This window comes from Pelmatolapia mariae, linkage group LG20 (genome assembly GCF_036321145.2).
Source record: "Pelmatolapia mariae isolate MD_Pm_ZW linkage group LG20, Pm_UMD_F_2, whole genome shotgun sequence".
NCBI classification, from domain to species: Eukaryota; Metazoa; Chordata; class Actinopteri; order Cichliformes; family Cichlidae; genus Pelmatolapia; species Pelmatolapia mariae.
In genome coordinates this window covers 12,352,069-12,369,581 of record NC_086244.1, presented here as the reverse complement: position 1 = coordinate 12,369,581, position 17,513 = coordinate 12,352,069, and the positions used below count along the sequence as shown (strand labels likewise).

Here is a 17,513-nt window from a genome sequence, read left to right as displayed (position 1 = left end):
TAACACTCTGAATCACTGACATGTGTGTGGCACTGAGGAATATCACACTTTATTAAACACACAGTTCCTGTTAGCAGACACACTCATGTTTGGGTCTGGATGTGGGATTTCTCTTCATGAGGAGAGAAATATGAAAGATCACGTCACTAGAGAACATAATAGCTTTTAGACACAAAAACTACTGTGGCTTAGGGAGCCAGTGAAAAGTGGTAGAAACCCAAGGTGACCAATAAAAAAAGGTACGGTGGTTGACGCAGTCACTCCTCTTCAGCTAGGGCAGCGTTTACCAACCACTGCACCGCGGCACATAGGCGTGCCATGAGAAATGATCAGGTGTGCCGTGGAAGATTATCTGGTTCCACCTGATTAGTACTCTAAGCGATCGGTGTGGGTATTGGGCAGAACAATTACATTCCCTTCCACTAGAGGGCAGTACAACTACCTGCTCTAATTAAATGGGTTGCCAGCTGCCAGTAAAACAGAAGAAGATGAAGAAGAAATTATATAAAAGTCATGCTGTGAGTGAGACGATGCAGCGTAATAGCAATAGATACATATGTGAAAGGAGAAAGTAATCAGTGTGACCTGGTCCTGGAGGAAACTCTGACCCAGATGAGGACCTAGCACAAGCACTGGTCAGAAGAAAGCAAAAAAGGTATACTGGGGACAAACCTAGCCAATTCCACTGTGGGCTTCACACACCTTCACTTCATCACATTATCTCTGAACATGTAATATTTCTGTCCCACAGCCCAAGAAGCACTGGCTCCCTGCACACAGACCGCAGCCAAGTTTGTTTCTGTTTTCAGTTCTGGAAGTGAAAAATCTGTGACAAGAGAAAAATCCTGTCCTTCTTCAATTTAACACTTCTCCAGGTCCTTAACTGGCCTCTCCCTTCAGTGCAAGTCCACACTGGAAATTGTTTTTTAGAGAGATTCAGATAAAAAATACGTAAGTAAAATACAAAATAAGTAACAACATCTAAACAGGGAACAAGAGCACAAAAGGAAACTTGACAGAAGGAAGACGCGGAAGGAAAAAGCGATGAAGACTAAAGAACAGGGAACGCGAGGGAAAAAGGATAACCTGGAAATCATGGAATAAACTACAAAGAATTATTACAAAAAGAAACTAGACTGCAAAAGGTGATGAAACTGAATCGAAGAAAACCTGAAAGCTTAAACATGGATAAACCAAAGAGCAGCTAAAAAACAAAATTCAGAACACCACAAAACACTAAACAAACAAGCAGAAATTATAAATACCATCATCTCCAAAAGTATCTAAAACCTGCCTCCAAATGTCACCACAACTGAATTTTCAAAATTAGAAAAAAAAAGTTAACTTAAACTTGAAAAAGGGGATTTTCAGAGCTGCTGATCTATGAAGCAGTCTTCATTTAAATATAGGTCAACCCTGTTTTTGGCACAGAGTGTTGAGCTGTGAGAGTTTTAATAGAGCCCAGAAAGTCCTGCATTTATACTTAAGACCAAAGAAAAGCTAGAAAATGCTTGAACTGCTGAAAATCTCTTTATCCACAAAGACCGTGCACACAGACATGAGAACTAACAGACTGTTTCTGATATCAAAACAGTTTGTGTTGGTAATCCTGAAAGATTCTTGGTCAGCAAATGTGGCCATGTCATTCCACACATTTGGAAAATTCCAGAATAATTAATATTTGAGATTGCTCCAGCAAAATAATTTAAGGAAAAATATCTTCCAATGTCACTGTGTTTTCATTTAAAATATATATAACGTTGTCATTTTTTATGTAAAACATGAAATAAAAATAATAATTGATTTTTTTTATTACTTCCCCTGTCATAAATCATAGAGCCATAACTCACTTTCTCTCATATGTCCAAGTTTTTCCCTGCAAATACTTTATTTCCCAGTCTGTTGGGACAGTTGACTAAGCAGTATATTTGTCTCCTCCAGGGATCAAACCAGGCTGCTTTTACTTATTAGGTGAATGTAAAGCATCACACTCTGGAGCCACTGAAAGAGTCCACACAATACATCTCTTACATTAGACAACTGATAAAATATAACCCAATAAAACTCAACACCAATGCGACTGGCACCAGGTGGAGTAGAACTGATGACCCTACCCTGTCAGCTACTCATCATTAATATGAGGAGCTGTATTTCCATGGTGACACTGGTAGGGATGTACTGGGATAGGGGTGTGGCATGAAATATACTGCACACCGTGATAGTCGTAACATCAGTAAAAGAATGCAGGCTGTGCTCAGTAACACGTATATGCTGCACTGACAACTTTAAAGCCTGTTTTTCAAACAGAGCCACATGAGCCTATCTGACGATAATGAGGATCAGACTATGCTGGCTAAAAGTCACTGTTTTATCCTTTATTGCACACATATATGTATTGTAGAATAGACCGTTACACTCAGACTCTAACAGCAGGGAGAATTCCCCCTCTCTGAGGAAATTGAGGGGGATGATCTGCCTGGACTGTTGGTGGCACCGGAAGGTACAAAACTTTGATGTTGACTCTGCTAGACCGAAAGTTCTCCCCCAAGTTTTTGACCAATCAATCCTGTTTTTATAACTTACAATAAAAAGTGTTTACCTGGAAAGAGAAGAGCTCAAAGAAATCATTAAAAGCCCCAAATTACCATGACATTCATGCCCATTGTGAGTGTATGGAAACCTTTAACCACACCAGTGTAGTTAGTAATTAAAACCTCAAGATGTCTTCTAGAAGCCAGTACATTGTAGTAATGATACTATTTTTAGAGCCTCATCTCCTGACTTTGGTTCAGAAGATGAAGCTTTAGGTGAGGAGGAAGACAATGAGGTGGAAATAAGAGAGGAGAAAGAGTAGTGGAGGAGAAGGCATGAAGAAAGACTCAATAAGAAAAGAGATGATGGAAATATACATGTACAAATGCTAAATAGTCAAATATAGTCTCAAAGAACTATTTGTGATCCTAAAATTAAAAGTTACTTATACAGTTTCTTGCATACATAAATACATAAAAAGTGAATAGAAAGAAAAGCAATATTCATTTCAGCCACTGTATTAAAGATGGTGGGGAAACAAGGCAAGCTGGGGAAAAACTAAACTAAAACCTAAACTGTGACAAACTAAAACTAACAAATATATATGTACACATATATATATGTGAAGAAGGAGTCCTATCGGGCTTGGTTAGCCTGTGGGACTTCGGCGACAGCTGACAGGTACCGACAGGCCAAGCAGAATGCAGCTCGGGCAGTGGCTGAAGCAAAACCTCGGGTGTGGGAAGAGTTCGGAGAGGCCATGGAAAAAGACTTTCGGACTGCCTCGAAGAGATTCTGGCAAATCGTCAGGCGTCTCAGGAGGGGAAAGCGGTGCTCTACCGGGTCGCCCCGTGCATGGGGCTGCACAGTGTAAACTCGTTAGCACGGTTAGCTCGTTAACGTGTGTAGCCCCAGCACGGGGCGATCTGCGCTAACTCGGTAACCGAGATTTGCCGCGTTAATGCAGTTATGGCATTAACGTTATTTTAACGAGATTAACGCTGACAGCACTAATATGTACAGGTCCTTCTCAAAAAATTAGCATATTGTGATAAAGTACATTATTTCCTGTAATGTACTGATAAACATTAGAATTTCATATATTTTAGATTCATTACACACAACTGAAGTAGTTCAAGCCTTTCATTGTTTTAATATTGATGATTTTGGCAGACATAACTCATGAAAACCCAAAATTCCTGTCTCAAAAAATTAGCATATCATGAAAAGGTTCTCTAAACGAGCTATTAACCTAATCATCTGAATCAACGAATTAACTCTAAACACCTGCAAAAGATTCCTGAGGCTTTTAAAAACTCCCAGCCTGGTTCATTACTCAAAACCGCAATCATGGGTAAGACTGCCGACCTGACTGCTGTCCAGAAGGCCATCATTGACACCCTCAAGCAAGAGGGTAAGACACAGAAAGAAATTTCTGAACGAATAGGCTGTTCCCAGAGTGCTGTATCAAGGCACCTCAGTGGGAAGTCTGTGGGAAGGAAAAAGTGTGGCAGAAAACGCTGCACAACGAGAAGAGGTGACCGGACCCTGAGGAAGATTGTGGAGAAGGACCGATTCCAGACCTCGGGGGACCTGCGGAAGAAGTGGACTGAGTCTGGAGTAGAAACATCCAGAGCCACCGTGTACAGGCGTGTGCAGGAAATGGGCTACAGGTGCTGCATTCCCCAGGTCAAGCCACTTTTGAACCAGAAACAGCGGCAGAAGCGCCTGACCTGGGCTACAGAGAAGCAGCACTGGACTGTTGCTCAGTGGTCAAAAGTACTTTTGTCGGATGAAAGCAACTTTTGCATGTCATTCGGAAATCAAGGTGCCAGAGTCTGGAGGAAGACTGGGGAGAGGGAAATGCCAAAATGCCTGAAGTCCAGTGTCAAGTACCCACAGTCAGTGATGGTCTGGGGTGCCATGTCAGCTGCCGGTGTTGGTCCACTGTGTTTTATCAAGGGCAGGGTCAATGCAGCTAGCTATCAGGAGATTTTGGAGCACTTCATGCTTCCATCTGCTGAAAAGCTTTATGGAGATGAAGATTTCATTTTTCAGCACGACCTGGCACCTGCTCACAGTGCCAAAACCACTGGTAAATGCTTTACTGACCATGGTATTACTGTGCTCAATTGGCCTGCCAACTCTCCTGACCTGAACCCCATAGAGAATCTGTGGGATATTGTGAAGAGAAAGTTGAGAGACGCAAGACCCAACACTCTGGATGAGCTTAAGGTCGCTATCGAAGCATCCTGGGCCTCCATAACACCTCAGCAGTGCCACAGGCTGATTGCCTCCATGCCACGCCGCATTGAAGCAGTCATTTCTGCAAAAGGATTCCCGACCAAGTATTGAGTGCATAACTGAACATAATTATTTGAAGACTGACTTTTTTTGTATTAAAAACACTTTTCTTTTATTGGTCGGATGAAATATGCTAATTTTTTGAGATAGGAATTTTGGGTTTTCATGAGTTATGTATGCCAAAATCATCAATATTAAAACAATGAAAGGCTTGAACTACTTCAGTTGTGTGTAATGAATCTAAAATATATGAAAGTCTGATGTTTATCAGTACATTACAGGAAATAATGAACTTTATCACAATATGCTAATTTTTTGAGAAGGACCTGTATATATATACATATATCCATCCATTCACTTCCACTTATCCTTTTCAGGGTCGCGGAGGGTGCTGGAGCCTATCCCAGCCGTCATAGGGCGAGAGGCAGGGTACAACCTGGACAGGTCGCCAGTCTGTCACAGGGCTAACACACAGAGACAAACAACCATTGGGCAATTTAGATTGATCAGTTAACCTATCCCCACAAACTGCATGTCTTTGGACTGTTGGAGGAAGCGGGAGTACCCGGGGAGAACCCACGCAAACACGGAGAGAACATGCAAAGTCCACACAGAAAGACTGTGCGGCAACAGTGCTAACCACCGTGCGACCGTGTTGCCCATATATATATATATATATATATATATATATATATATATATATATATATATATATATATATATATATATATATATATATATATATATATATATATATATATATGTATGTATGTGTGTGTGTGTGTGTGCATCTGACACATCACATCTGTATTATCACATCTGCAGCCATTCTGGTCATTGAGTTGGATTAGTTGGGGGGAGGATGCGAGACAGACTTGGCACACCTAAACTTATAGTGAGGGTGTTCTGGGAATGCCTAGCATAGACCCAGGAGATCTTCAGCTCCCACTTCTTACAGAATTTTGAGGGAGGCAGATACAAGGAGCTGCGGCCACAAGGTGGTTGGTCCCTGTGGTGGCAGTAATCCCCAAACCAGAGTGGACACTGGGGGTGAAGAGAGCCATCAAGTTGAAGAAGGAGGCTGGTTAGCCTGTGGGACAAGGTGGGCAGCTGACGGGCATCCGCAGGTCAAGAGGAACGATGCTCAGGTGGTTGCTGAAGCAAAAAGTCGGGTGTGGGAGGTGTTTGGTGAGAACATAGACAATGACTTTCAGTCTACTTCAAAGTGTTGTCTACACAAGTGACATAAAGGCTTGAGGTTTACATGTGTTGTACTTTTCTTAACACACCCTTACATCCTGAGGTCTCTGCTGGCAAAAGTAACCCTCTTCTTTTGAGCCATGGAAATATGGTGACGTTCCATCCGTCCATTTATTTTTGCATTTTTAGAATTAAAATAAGTAATAATAACTACTGCCATCTCAGATATCATCAGGTGCCATTGTTAGGCTGCAAATGTCACAGTAAAGCAGTGTGACAAGTAAAAAAGGGACAAAAGATAAATCTTCTGCTGTTTTTATTATGGGAGAAACTTGTGCTGTTGCCATGGTTTCACTCATTTTATTATGAGGAACAACAAAAGACATGGAGGAGTAGGCTCCACATGCTCAGCACATCTCTGTTCTTACATCCCCCACACACATATGTGCTGTCAGGACAACAACACGGTTCTTACATGACTGTGACAGACCTCAGAGTTTCGATCTCCTGATTTCATGCTTAATGTTAAATGTATTCTGCATACATGGCCACACTACTGTATCATGGGTGGATCACTTTGCTTTATGGCTACAAGCACACTATAAGTAGTGACAGAATCGCTTTCCAAGGAATCAAACATCATTAGAATATGTGCAATGCTAAGAGAAACTGCGAAATCCCAAGAGCTCCATCTCAGACCCTGCGGGCTGTAATTAGCACATTAAATATTAAAGTTCATGACAGTACAATTAGAAAGACACTGAAGAAATATGTTTGGAAGTGTTCCCATGGGAAGCTGAACAAACAAGACTTTTGGAACAAAGATCTCTGAACAGATGAGACATGAGTGGAGATGCTGGTCACCTGGGTACTCCACATTCACTGAGCCAACCACAAACTCTTATCTATACCAAACTATTCTAGTGTCAGAGGTGAGGCCCAGTCAATGTCCAGACCTTGAAATGCTGTGGTAGGATCTCAAGAGAGCTGTGCATAAAGGAATGACCACAAACGTCACCAAACTGAAGCATTTGTGAAAAACAGTGGGCCAGAATTCCTTACATTTAGTTAAATAAATAATGGCACAGTGTATTATTTCACGTGTTCTTCTGGTTTTATTTGACTACATTTACCTGGTAAGGATCAGATGATTTATTTTTTTAAATGTTAGAACTGAAAAAAGGTCTATTTACTCTCTACCTTGCCTATAGCTCAGGAGCTTGTAAAACTGGGAGCTGGTCTGTTTGTCAGAGAGACAGAAATATCCTGCTCTACGTTGTTTCACAGCTTTTATTTTTACCCCAAGGTTTATAAACAAAACCAAATTTTAATGATATTGGATGTTCAAAAGAAGAGATAGGAGAACTGTGGGAAATAAAACCATTTCAGTGTGCCATATTCCGTTCCTTATCCACTCGAGGCACTGAGGACATCTTTTCCTAACAGACACATTTTGGCTCGTGGTCTTCAGATTGTTGATCATGGACATGTTATTACCATAAGTTACCACTTCAGGGGTTATTATTAAAAGTCTTGTATGCTAGGGTTAGCCAGACCCTTTAGCAACCACAGTGTATTGCCTGTGATCATCATTGAGAATGGCAAGAAATGGCTAAGGGGCTGCCTGATTTCCAAAAAGCCTGAGCAGCACTTTGTCCCACTTTCTCATTGGCTGTAACACAAGCTGACAGGTCCACAGTGACAATGTGCTACTTGTTTAGTCCCTTAACCACCTCTCTGCCCTCTCTCTGTCCTTATCCTCCTCACTGTAGAGCTATACGCCATTGGTTAAGTCATGTTGACAAGGCCAGGGTGACCTCAGCAGCTCCTCTGTCAGGGATGAACTTGCTCACTTCTTTCAGTCTCTTCTCTTTTAATCTTGCTTATCTAATTTCACACCAGTCCATATCAAAGCACTGAGCTCTGTTCATCAGTAAGACAGAATCCACTTACACTGAACCAGCGTCTCAATACGTCTCCATTCTCAAGCCAATAATTGGGTTTGCAGTGGCAACCCATTTTACCAGAACAGTGAGACCTAGCTAGTAAATAGATTTGAGCATGCTGACACCGAGAGATTCCCAGGACATTTTTAGACACTGAAGCCTCTCGCCTGTGTGGTATGCATTTGTACACAGCAGCCATTTAAAAGGAGGCTATGAGCAGTGGCCCAAAACAAGCAGCCCCATCAATGACTGGCCACCACGGTGCATGATGCAGTACTCATGGCATGAACAAAGACGAGCTGTTGATGCTCATCTTGCTAGAAAAGGTTGCAGAACCCTCTCTTAAGACTCAGAGAGACATATTTTAAGCATAGAAGCATGCAGGAATTTAGAAATGCCTGTGTGGTTCAGACTGATGATGACTGTGCTGATCAGCGGCAGGGAGTGTTTTCATATGTAAGGTTATGCATTCAAAAAGTTTCCTTTTAACAGAAAACAGAACACACAGAGTCAGATGGCTGAGATAAATAATAACTAATTATTAAATGCAGAGTGGTGTATAAATACATAATGAGTGAAAAAAGGTGAGTCAAATGGACCAATATGGCAAGGCCATGATGATCCACTTGGTAAAGTAAATCCGCTTGGCATCTCTTTTGGCCTTAAGACAACAATTCTGATGGATAAAGATCCAAACGGGACAGGGAAAAAAAAAAAAAGAAAAAAGGTGAGTGAGGTCTAAATATTGGCATCAAACTCAGTTGTGTGCTCGGATTCATGTATTGAAGAAAAAAGTTCCAAATCTATCCAAAGCAGATGTCGCTTCAACCAAACCAAGTCTCCTAACAATGACACATCTGTTCTCTCAGTTTTAAGCACATTCGTTTTCTCTCCAACATAACAGTGTTTTCCTTTTTGTTCTTTTGTAAGATGAATTATGAAAGTGATTGTTATGGCTGCACAGAGGTCTGTGAACCTTTTTAATAAACTAAAACACAGCCCAACCACAGCATAGTTACACACTTACTTATTCAGTCATTTATATTTCTGTGGGGACGAGCACAGCATGAAGAGTAACATAAAACTTATATGAATGAAATTAAAATTAAAAGCAACCTTTAAGTTTGAATATTGAATCTTTAAACTATGATGACTTTGCATTTTCAACCCAAACAGCAGCACACGGGACCAGTGCAGTGCATTATGAAACTGGAAGTGCCTGCAACATATCAAACAACCATGTTTGATATGTCAAAATCTTAAAATTCAGGTGTTTTCAGTCGACAGGTACACTACCTGTCAAACGTTTTAGAACACCCTCATTTTTCTGTTTTTTTTGCTATTCAAGTGGTTCAAGTCCATTGAATAGCTTGATGGTACAAAGGTAGGTGGTGACTTAACTTAACTGTCAGAGGTTACAAAAGGGTAAGGTTACCTAAAACTGAAAAATAATGTACATTTCAGAATAATACAAAAGGTCTTTTTCAGAGAACATAGCATGGGTTAGCAATTTAAAGCTGTTCTGTAACAATGGAGGCTGATCAGGCCTTGAAAGCTGCTGCTACTAATTCCTACAGCTGTTCCAGCTTTTCTGTATTACTTCCAACCTCCTCTGTCTGCATAAAGCAGTGTTGGACACACACTGGCACCATATCCTTGTCAGCATCAGTTGTACTGCAGAAAGTAGTGTGGTGAGAAAAAGCCAATTAACAATGGAAGAGAGACAGACCATCATAACACTTATCAATGCAGGTCTGTGCTACAGAGAGACTGCAAAGAAAGTCAAAGTGTCAGTGCCCATAGGTGTGAATGTGAGTCCGAACGGTTGTCTGTCTCTATGTGTTAATCCTGCGACAGACTAGCGACCTGTCCAGGGGGTCTGCCTCATCCCCCTACCGCCGACAGGGATAAGCAGAAGGGAATGGATGCAAAAGAAATGGCTGTTGCAAACTACTGTAGACTGTAAATTGCATGTTGTGTGGCATGGTCCCCCCCACCACCACCACCACCACCACCAGAAAAAAAAATAACAGAAACAAAAAACCTATTAATAACTATTCCAACCTGTCTAATATGTAATATTAACAGGAGGCTGAGGGTCTGTGTGCAGCACAAAACCAGCTGCACCACCTCTGGGCTGATATGCAGAGCAGGGCTTTCTGGCTAAGCCCAGTGAGCATCAGAGCAAATCTGTCTAAAAGCCAGACTGTGCAACACCAAACATAGCAGTGTTAACCAGATCTGTGACAAGCATCAGTGTTGGAAAAACATCTTGTTTGTTCCTTACACCTCTATGCAAACTCACTGGCATGGCTTCACGGAGATGAATGCCAGCACTCTGTGCTGGGACAACTGAAAATAACAGCTAACAAATCACTTTAGTTTCCAAGTCACAGTCTCTACAGATCTGCCTTTAACACTGGGAACACTGGATATGTCACAGATATTGGAAATATTCTTGCTTCAATGGATAGTCCAATTAAGTTTCTGGATTAAAAGGTGTAAGAAGCACACAGAGGCCTGCCTCCCAGCACAATTCAACCCCCTACAGGAGCAACCCTCCTGGAACACTAAGGTAAATAGATTACAGGTAAGCATTCAGTATGCCGGACATCGTAGTGCAGAGAGTGCTGGACCTGAAGCTCCCACATTCAGCCTGTACCTGGATTAAAGACTTGGAGATTATGTATCCGAATTTCAGGAGCAGGACCACGCCTCCGAACACGCTCCTTCCAGTTGTCATCTACATAGGTTCCCCCAGTTCTGCAAACTGTTCATTCTCGTTTACGTGCCCCACCCTCCCTCCTTGTTCTCAGTTCTTTAACTTCTTCACTTCTGTTTAGTACACGGGGATCTGCCAGGCCCGGGAGCCGTCGCCAGTCCCCTTCGAGGCCTTCCCCAAACCGCAGCTCAATTCATGTCAAAGCTTTCACCTTTACCTACTCAAACGCTGTCAAACCTAAAATGAGGACGTGGGCCCAGCGAGTGAAATTCTTTTAAACAGACCACAGCGTGTAAAACTCGCCCCCCCCAACTCACTCCACCCTCCCACTTTCTGAGGGTCCTGAAGCAGAAGCTACTGGTGACATTCTACAGAACAACCATTGAGAGTGTACTCACATGCTGCATCATAGCCTTGCAGGAAGTTCAGCTAGCCAAAAAAAAAAAAAAAAAATAGCTGACCCCTGCCCCACCTGGAGGAGATCACCACCTCTTGCTGCCTTAGATGGGTCAAAGTCACCCTTTCAATCTTTTTTGAATCACAAAGATTAAAGACAACACTGGATATCGTGTAAAGCGGGGTGTATGGTCCAGGACTGCTGGTGCGCCACTGTGTGCTCCAGTCCAGGGATGGCCATTCTGCTTTAGTACAAGTGACCTGTGCAGCCATCTTGCTTGTCCTGTTGTGGGTCAGTCGCACAGCGATGGAGAAAAGCAAAGTTTTAACACACAGAGAGCTGAAGTGAAACCAAGTGTTAAAAACAACGACTGCAGCCACTGTCTGTGCTCATGCTGTCATTTCTGATCTCTCAAGTTTTTTGCTTCTCTGTCTCTCCTCTTTTTGACGAGCTCAAACATTTAGTTTTGTTTCTTATTTCCTTCTCTTCTTAGCAAAGACAGATCAATAGATCAGCTGTCAGGTTATGGTTATCGTTTCACTTTACATAGCAGCTGAGAATTTAGTGATTCTGATTCCATTTTTCAATTCCTTATCAATTCTCTTATTGATTCTCATTGTGCTCTAATTAGCTCCACTCTGAGAGCTACCAGCATCACTAAGCAGCATATCAAAGACATTACATTTGCGCAAACTAACTGCATTTTTATACATGTTGGAGGGATTTCCTCTCTTCATTGTGATCAGTGTTGGGTCATTACTCAAAAAAAGTAATCTATTACACATATTACACAGAACACTTTTATTAAAAGTAATACAGTACGTTAGTTAATTACTGCAACGAGAAAATAATTCATTACACTGCTCATAACATTACTTTCATCTCAATCTGTAAAATGACCTGAAACACACAGTCTCATAATTACCATTAACTATATAACCACACAGCAACACAAGTCCTGATCCTGATGAAGACACACATACAATCTTTCTCTTAGTATTAAGGCATGAAAACAAAGCAAAGATGTAAACCAGCACAAAGACGCTTCAAAGCGATCGCAGTGGTTGATACAGTAGGAACACCACGAGGTAGAAATGCAGGCTGCAGCCTAACTGCTCATCAGTTTGTTAGCTAATAAAGTTCAACGACAGCTCACAAATGACGGCTCTTGGTTAGCTTAGCATTAGCATGTTGTCTGTGCGGGTGCTTGTGAAGAGCCGAAGTTGTGTTAACAGCACGATGCAGCTGTTTCTGTCCTGGAGCACTCTCCACTTTGTCATCGTGCTCTTATCCTTTTGTGCAATAAAAATAAAAGTAATGTCCACATCCATGCTGTGAACCGTGCCACTATTTTACCAAAGGTGAGTCAGTCCCCATGAACTCCTATGTTAAATTGTCTAACTTTACAGCTTTTGTATTTGAATTTATCTGACCAATGACTGATGGCATTTGAAAAGCACAGACTGGCGGCATTCCATCAGGTCAAGCAAGGCAGAGCTTTTCCTGTCAAATCTAAAACCAGAAAATATTTAAAAAAAACATTTATTCAGGTTTGACCTTCAGGTTCAAGTTCAAACCTGAAGGTGATCCTTGCATCTCAACCAGTGTTTGGCCTGTTTGCATCCATTCTTTGCATTGCTGCAATCTAGTGGCTGCAGGAAGGATAATGTTTCTGGAATCTGGATGGTGCCAGCCGAAGCTCTGATGCAGAGGCTTCAAAATCCTGAAATCACTTCATGAAGTAATGGTAGTGACGCCCATCTATTTTATGCTGTGTTTTTAAAGAGGGGTGCATATCCAAGTGTGTGCATGATAGATCAGGGAGAGCAGAAAAGCATAACATGTATATACACACCTGTCTACCTGATGCAAACCACTAAATCTCATCCTATTTGAACCAGAATTATAAAAATAAGCATGTTATTTCCAAACTGGTAGCTTTGGAAAATGTAACATTTATTGTAACATCATCTGCTGTCCTTGTCTTCTTTCTGTTCCCCTGGCCTAAAAGTCTTTTTGTGTTACTCTCTTGTGGAGAAGTAACACAAAATGAAATGTCATAATAAACAACCTAAACTGAAAAACATTACCGGTTTCCTTCCTCTGAGTGAAAACTACATTTATGTAATACGTTTCTGAAAAGATTTTTTCTTGCTAGAGACACCAAACAGAATGAAATTCATAAGTAAAGATGGTTTAAAGATGGCGCCTTCTAGTGGCAGCCTGCTGTAGCAGCTCCCTGTCTTTGTAACGTTCTTTAGTGTCTTTAATGTTTCTGTTGCTTTTTTTTCCTTTTCTTTTTCATCTTGTGCTGTGGCCTGTGCTAGCCAGCTGTGTGGAGTACTCCTACGCCTATACAACCTGAGCCTGCACCTCCAGAGATAGAACACATGCATGGTCCCAGTGCTAAGAAGAATCATCCAGTGGCACCAAACTGACTACAGCCCTGGAGGACTGACCTCTCATATTATGAAGGTTATGGAGGGACTTGTCTTGGAACACCTCAGACCCTTGGTGAGTAAGTCACAAGACCCTCTGCAGTTTGCATACCAGCTCCACTTGGAGGTGGACGATGCAGTGATACATCTGCTGCAGAGAGCGTATTCCTCTCTTGATAGACCCAACACCACAGTTCGGATAATGTTCTTCGACTTCCCTAGCGCCTTTAACATGATCCAGTCCAGGCTGCTGAGGCTCCACTGGTCGAGTGGATCAGTGACTTCCTGAAAGGCGGACCACAGTTTGTGAGACTGCAGAGCTGTGTGTCAGAGAGTCTCAACAGCGACATAGGAGCACCCCAGGGAACTGTTCTGTCCCCTTTCCTCTTCACCATCTGTGACCGCCGATCACAAAAACTTGTCTCCTCTAGAAATTCTCTTAGTACACGGCCATTTTTGGAAGTGTGGACATGGGACGGGAAGAGGAGTACAGAGGACTGATTGATCACTTCGTGAAGTGGTGTGAGGTGAACCACCTGCAGCTGAATGTGGCCAAAACAAAGGAGCTGGTGGTGGACTTTGGCAGAAACAGATCCCAACCCTCCCCTGTCTGCATTGGTGGGACTGATGTTGCTCTTGGCGAAGGCGGTCGCATTTTTTTTTTCCTCCTCCTCTCCTCTCCCTTAGCTTCCCTGCTTAGCCTCTTGTGTCCTTGTCTAGTCTCATGTTTTTTGTATTACTTTTCCCTGGAACACTCTCTCACAGTCTGTTCTCTAAAACCTAAAAGAGGAATTATGGATTTGATCAACTGGTCTCTGAATGCAATTGACACCCCTTCTCAACGAGAAGTCTGGGCTCGGGTGAGCCTGAGTGCTGAAGATATCTACCTATTCGGAACCATGATAACAGGGGTCTTGCTGATCGGAGCTGGCTTGGCCCTGGCTTATCGAAGAATTAAGGAAGCGGAACCGGCTGTTCAAACCCCCACAAGGCTGCCCGCTGGAATTGAAACGATGGGACGAGGCGTGAGTTTCTCGAAATGGGCTCATTGAGTGCAGCACGGATAAGATCTTGGAGAAGCTTACGGCTGCAGTGAATACTCAGAATAAGACCTCTGAGTGCAAACTGATTACATCTGGAGGGGCTCGCTCGGAATAACACCTTTGAGCGCAAATTGGATTACATCTTGGGAAGCGCACTGCAGTCGTGAGTTCTCAGAACCTGCTCTTTGAGCACAAGAATGACAACATCACGGAGCGTAAGTTTGATAACATCATGGAGAAGCTCACGGCTCTCCAACGGGAGATTGAGAAACCAGTGTCGTTAGAACAGCTTTGAAATTCATATGAGTTGTTTGCACTAAAGTAAAAACCATCATTACTTCACGCGGATACCCCTTTGGCGCCAGCTGCGGTCTCAAGGCTGGAGCTGAACAACAACACCCTGATAACGACTGTGTTTAGACTGTTCTTCCCATTCTATGCAAGGCCACCTGGGTTGGCTGGAAGACTGTTTACTTAGCCTGGCAGGGTGAAGGACACTGTCTCAGGTGAACTCTGGACATACACACACACGCACACAGACATATATATACACATGCAGATATACACTCATCCCCCCTCCCCCTCCAAACGCCTTCGACGCTTATTCCCCTCCGATGCTGACGGTGGATCAAGGAGACCAGCGCATAGGCTGCAGGCCCAGATGTACTGTCTACATTGGTTGTCTCTCACCCTTTACCCGCCCCTGTTGCTTGTCATGTGTTTCTTTAGTGTATTAAGAGTTTTTTCATGTGCTATGTGCAGAGGTGTTTTTTTCTGTTCTCAAACTGATCTCCCTGTTGGAGCTCAGTCTGGGGGGAGTTATTTTTTCTCCTTATCTTTCCTCATGTTGTGCATTTTCCATTGTTATACCTCTCTGACCTGTCTTCCCCATGTGATGTTTTTGTGTAATGTATGTATGGTCGGAGGGTAAGATGGCGCCGCTATTGCGTGCAATAGGTCGGCAGCCTTAACATGAAATTTCCCCTTGTGGGATTAATAAAGGTATATCAAATCAAATCAAATCAAATCAAATCATTTTGATGGTCACTGTAGTGGCTATATTAATTTCTTAAAGTTCTCTCTTTCTCTTATATTTAATATAACCATACTACAGACAGACAAGCACTTGTTTTTATGCGTTGTCGTTAGCAACAACGACAGTAAAACCACGGCGTGTCCGCTTGTTTATTTTCCACATAAACCTTTCACAATAAAGCTCAGGATCCTGTTGAGACTTTTCAAAATAAACTGAATCACGTGAAAGATGCAGAGTATTTACGGATGAGAAGCAAAAAAGAGGCATCAGGTGCTAAAAAAATAAACCTTAGTCTCAAACGTTAGAACAGGCTTTTCCCCGCAGCACGCTGTGTAATAAATACTCACAAAGAAAACGGCGGCCGTTACAACTTATGTCTAAAAATGTATAGTTTCATGCATCAGTTAAAACACTCGACTCTAGGTCCATGACGCCCAGCTGGAAACACTTCACGCAAGTCGAGCTGCCCGAGATTCACAGAATTTACAGAAAATGTTGCATTTTTGTGATTTATATTGTTATCGGACGATAGATGTCTTAATATCGGGATATGAGATTTTGGTCATATCGCACAGCCCTACTGAACAAACTCATCATGAAGGCTGAAGCTGTCGAGGTGATCGGTTACAGAACGCCGGCAACCATGGACAATGACTCCCACCCCCTCCATAACACACGGGACAATCTGAAGAGCAGTGTCAGCAACAGGTTCCTTCAACCTCGTTGTGTGGGGGAGGGTTACAGCAGTTTGCCTGGATTAACAAGGTCTGCGTCAGGTGTTGAGGAACTAGGACACATTGGTGAGAAGTGGGCTACTGGAACAAGATGGAGATGCACAAGTGGGCAAGAGATGAGAACAGGGCGTTGTTGGAATGCTACTCACAAGTAACCCCAGGGGAAGGGGTTACATGAATAGGATGTGGGACCTATGGAGTCTTCGGTACCTCCATCCAGACTGACGGCGAAACAACTCAGCTCAGTCTTCCAACATTCAGAAGAAGGAACTGCTCTCACAGCTAGAGACTGAAAAGTTACAACACAAATGCTACAGCAAGGGGGAGCCAGAACAACAGTTTAGGGGGAGATATCATCAACCCCACCTGAGATTGGGTACCAAGCCCCAAGTGCGATGGAAGAAGGGTCGTTGGGTATGAGAAAAACTGACCTGAAAAACAGAATCACGGTGAAGCTTGAAACCCGGACCCTCCGTAGCCGGTTACCAAGATTACATGAAGTACCCTCTGAAGATCTACTACAGGATGTGAATGAAGCCCTACAGACAATACCTACTGCAACCATTACTGAGACTAATCAGCTGATCTACACTATGGCAGCAGTGGTCAGTGAGATGCTTGACTACAAGATGAACAAACAGCCACGAGGAGCAGTACCCTCCATGGAGAAGGAGACTAGAGGCTAAGATCAAGGCAGCAGGAAGGAGTCTAGCCAACTATCGGAGCTGCAGAAAGGTGCAACAAAGACGGTGCCTAAGAAGTACAGGAAGCCATCCATAACTGAGGACTTGGAAACTGTCAAACAAAAACTCACAGCTTTGGCCACCTCCACGAGTGACTGGCAGCACAAATGAACCAGCTGCTAGTTGACGAGAGACACCCAGAATGGCTAACTGAAGGCCGGACAGTCCTGATCCTCAAGGACCCCCAGAAGGGACCGGTCCCCTCCAACTACCGACCAATAACCTGCCTCAGCACCACGTGGAAGCTCCTGTCAGGCATCATAGCGGCTAAGATGAACAGGCACATGGGTCAATACATGAGTGGGGCACAGAAAGGGATTGGTAGGAATACCAGAGGAGTAAAACACCAGCTATACACACACAAATATATATATATATGTATATATATATATTTGTGTGTGTCTGTAGGCTAGCAGCT

General features: G+C 42.9%; 1 protein-coding gene across 1 annotated transcript in view; it reads right to left on the bottom strand.

The window, feature by feature from the left end:
• LOC134618937 (phospholipid phosphatase-related protein type 5-like) overlaps nt 1-17,513 on the bottom strand; it is a 116,368-nt gene that overhangs the window by 96,302 nt on the left and 2,553 nt on the right. The window lies entirely within an intron of this gene.